Source organism: Alligator sinensis, unplaced genomic scaffold (genome assembly GCF_000455745.1).
Source record: "Alligator sinensis unplaced genomic scaffold, ASM45574v1 scaffold978_1, whole genome shotgun sequence".
Lineage (NCBI taxonomy): Eukaryota > Metazoa > Chordata > Crocodylia > Alligatoridae > Alligator > Alligator sinensis.
The window spans coordinates 1,744,539-1,749,322 of NW_005842220.1; positions in this window are offsets into that span (position 1 = coordinate 1,744,539).

Consider the following 4,784-nt stretch of genomic DNA (forward strand, 5'->3'; position numbering starts at 1 on the left):
TCAGCCTCTCCTCAGAAGTCATATGCCCTAGCCCCCTCACAATTTTCGTTGCCCTCCACTAGATTCTTTCCAGCTTGCTCACATCCTTTCTATAGTGGGGGGCCCAAAACTAGACACAGTCCTCCAGATGTGGCCTAACCAGTGCAGAATAGAGTGGAATAATTACTTCCCCTCAATCTGCTGGCAATGCTCCTATAAATGCAACCCAGTATACTGTTAGTCTTCTTGGCTACTAGGGTACACACCTGACTGCTGTGTCTTATTGTCCACTGTAAATCCCAGCTTCTTTTCTGCAGAGCTGCTTCTTGTCCCCAGGCTGCAGCAGTGCATGGGATTGTTCTGTCCTCAGTGCAGGACTTTGCACTTGTCCTTGATGAACTTCATTGTCATATTGAATGTAATATTTGAATGTTTGTAATAGTTGCCCATTAGCCAGTTTAGGAAAAAGACAAGATTCATTTTCTTATCTAGGCCATTGTTTTGGCCTACGTGTGGAAGGTCCTGACTTTGCTCAAAGTCTTAACTCTTGAATTTTATCTTTAGAGGCCTTTAACAAAGTTAACCTAAAAATGACCCTTAAGCAAACATCCCAAGAGATCAAACCCTAGGGCCTTTGAAAAAATTGGAAAGAAAAGGTCACTTGCAGTGGTATGGAAGTTCCCCAAAGTAATTAAAATGGTCAAGAAAATAAACTGATTACCAAGCAAAAGAATCTGTTGAGTAAGATCCAAGCCCAAATTTGGGAGTAGTGACAGGTTTGGGTAGGAGGGGCCCAAGATGGCAACTCACTCAATAAAAACTGTAACCTACTGTCCCAATTTGGAGGTAACCTCACTTGCAGAACATCGAAGGAAGAATCGCAAGTGTAGGCCGAATCAGACTGATCACCTGAACCACCCTCTCCGTGAACGCAAATCTCTTAGTTCACACTGAAGCTGCAGAGCGCCTGAAAGGGACTGAAGGGAGGGGACTTAGTCCTATCATTATTGAGGCGAGCCCATTGAACCGTATTACTGAGGCGAGCCCATTGAACCATACTACTGAGGCCAGCCCATTAAATTGTACTACTGAGGAATGAAAGCATATCTAGATGTTTGGCTTCTCAAAATTCTAGGATTGTAAGTATATCATGAAAATAATAGTATTGATTCAAATTTAACTTTTAGTTGTAATTGTAGTTGTTTTTGTAATACTAATTCTTATCACATTGTTTGGGAAGGAAGTGCATTTGGAGCATTGTTTCTGATATATGTAGTTATTGTGTTCTTAATGTTTGTGGTATTTCTTAAAGCTAAGCAGTGTTATATACATAGCAAAGAATTTTAAAATAAAATTGTGTTGTATGAATTAAGTGTGCAATCATTGTGAAATAGTGCAATCAACTAAATACTCCCCCAGCTAGTGCATCAAATGAATCAGTAAGTTGTGTGGGATCTTCTCTATTCTATAACCCACTAGAGACATTCATAAGATTTCCTTTGGCCCAATCCTCCAATTTGCCTAGGTTATTCTGAATCCTAGCCCTACCCTCCAGCATGTTTACTATACTCCCCAGCTTGGTGTCATCCACAAGCTTGCTGAGGGTACAATCCATCCCATCTTCCAGATGGTTAATGAAGATATTGAGTGAAACTGGCCCTAGGATCAATCCCTGGGGCACTCCACTTGATATCACTTTATATAGTTAGCTGCTGGGAGTTTAATAACATCATGGAACTGCAGAGGATGAGGGAGAGAGTGACATTTATTTTAATTTTGACCAGTCTCTCGGAATGGCTTCTACTTATGCTGCTATCCGGGCTTGTGCATGTCATTTCAGCCTCCTGCCATAGTTAGGAAGGGAGCATCATGACAGAAAAGTTATGTCTATGGCTCCAGGGACATGAGTATGAGCCTGGTCTGAACTTGTACTAAAGGCTGCCCCTGCTTGATCTGGCTATAAACAGTCACTTGGCTGTTCTGATTAATTGTGGGGGATGTGTCAAATGTGGCTGGAGGTGGTCTTAACTATATTGCTCCTTTGTGTGGTGTTTGCTCTAGAAACAGGATAGACCAATGGTCTGTGTGGCCTGGATGGCCACTGCTCTTTTTTTTTTTTTTTTTTGTACTGTAATCAGGATGTAGGAGCAAACAGCAAAGTATGTTTCAGCACAATTTATTATACCATTTAAATAAGCCATCTTAAGCCTCTTTCTTTTTAGTTGGCAACTGGTAATAACAACTTTTTGGAATATGTGCAACAACATATCCATCAATATGTAAAACATAAACCTACCTCTTAAGTTGAAGAAGTCCCTGTGAATATCTCCATGCTACTTTGTATTGTGAAAATAAACAGATAAGCCATCCATTAATTAAAATGTAACCCAAAATCCACACTTTCCCATGATCAAAAACTATAGATATAGATATATTTCTCCCCAAATCCACATTTGTGTATATGTGGTGTGTTGTTTTAATCATGGAAAAATGTGGATTTTGAAGGGTGAGGGTGTTGATTGTTGTTTTTAATCAGAGAAAACCAGGATCCCTGGATATGACCAAGGGTTTGAAGACTTTGCTCTTTCCAGTTCAGCCACTGACTTTGTGCATATTGAATAAGTCTCTGAAGCCCAGACTATTTATATTACTCCATCTGTAAAACAGGGATAATAGCTGATGAACTGTCATGTGGCTATAAAAAAGATAAGTAATAAAATAAGTAACACCCTTTTGAAAGATGTGTGCAGGACTGGAATAGTTTCCCTAGATACCCTTTGTCTTTGAGCCCCTGATTCATTTTTTTTCAGGGCTATGTGTGAAGTGGAAGAATTCAGGGTGCAGTTATTCATAGAAAGCTGTAGCTGTGCATCATGCTTTGTGGGCAAACAAGGTGCAGGAATTCCTCCTTTTAGTAATTTAAAGACTCAGTCTTGCAAACACTGTCTAAGGTGTAGCCCCGTTGCCTTAATTGGGACTACTCAGGTATTTGAAGAACAGGGGGTGTACTTAGTATGATGCAGGGAGGAATCATAAGAAGAAACATCAAGTTTTGAACAGCAGCAGTTTTCAACTGTAGATTTTTACCTTGGTGAGTTTTTTTTTCTACATCTCTTTGTGCTTTCTCCTCCCCCCATCCTATCTTATAAGAAGCAGAAAGGGAACAGCAGCCATCTGGAAGTTTTTCTGCAAAGAGAATTATTTATATTTTAACACATTTACTAATTGTAAATAGAGATATAAAAATACAGGGTGGGGTGGCTTCTTATCCTACACCCTTCTACTAACTGCTGCTTTAAACCTGGGTGAGGCAACCAGCTTCCTCTTCCTTGTCCTGTGACAAGGTATTTAGCAGAATTTGTAGATTGGTTGGAGTCTGACAGACCATGCTATGAGTGTTTACTATATCCTTGAACTTGAGATCTCTGGGCTATCAACCATATGCCTTAGTGCCCATGCCATCTCAGCCCCAGCTGAGACCCTAACATGGTCATTTGATTGTAAAATGCTCCCCTGCCTTGCCAGTAGGTAGGTATTTTGGCTTCTGTTACATATGCTCTAGCTAAATTTGTGGTTAATCCCTAGGACTTGCATCTATGAAATACCCCTCCTTGAAGAAGAATCTTTGGGTAGATGTGATATCTTTTATTAGCACCCTTCTTCAGGCATAGGGAGACTCTGTAGTTGTTCTGAAATTTTTAACTATGGAGTCTCCTTATGCCTGAAGAAGGGTGCTTGCGCCCAAAAGCTTGCAAAGAACTTTGTTCCAACTACTCAGTTGGTCTAATAAAAGATATCAGATCTATCCAAAGAACTTTGCCTGCCTATGTCCTTAGACTAACTCAGCGACAACCAAAAACCCTGAAGAAGAGTCTGCATTCTGCATTTACTCAGGTTTGTGAGCAACTTTCAAGTTTAACCCCATGTAGATTAACCTGATGTGGAGGTGACAAGGTGGTTGTCTAGGGTTGTTAGAAGAATCAGGGTAGTAGGCAGACTGATCATCATCCTCCAGGCGGCCCTGACTGCCTGGCTGAGACTTGCTGTGGGCTGCCTGATTTACCCCCAGCTAACTGCCTGGGTATGGCTGCTGGGATATAACCAGCATGTCTTTCATTGCTCAGTGGGTTACTCAACAGGAGAGACTTCTTCTCTATGTAGTCCTAGGTCATTGGTACCTTGGTTCTGGGTTCCTATTCCCAGTCTGGTTCCTGCTGGTTGTTTGGCTCCATGTTCCTGGTCTGGTTCCCTGTCTAGTCTTCTTGCTCCTAATCTCCTGACTTGCAGTTCCCAGTCCCCCACTGCTGGCTCCTTATTTCCTGGTTCTCTGTTCCATGCCTAGTTTCTAGCTCCTGTTGCCTAGTCTCCTGGCTGGTGGCTCAGAGTCCCTGGCTCTGTGCCTAGCTCCTAGCTTTGACTCCATGACACGCAGTTCTGACTCCTGACTGGTAAACCTTTGTTTTCTGATCTTGCATGTTCCTGACTGCTGGGGTTGTAACTTCCTAATACGGAGTTCTGCCTGCCCATGTCCTGGTCATGACCTTGATAATGGCAAAATCTGCCTGGCTTTTGATTGCTGCCCACAGCACATCCAGCTGCAGACAAGACCGCATGCTATGCTGTTCAGGAAGAAGGAACGGACATAGCTCCTCCAGTAAGAAGGCTGTTTGTGCTCCCTGCTCCCATCAGAAAGCCCCAGACAACTAGGAACTTGACTTCAGGAAAGGCAGAAGGCCATCTCCTGCCCCATTTCGGCTGAATTAAATGGCAAAGTGTCCAGCACCAAATAAAAGCATATGATAACT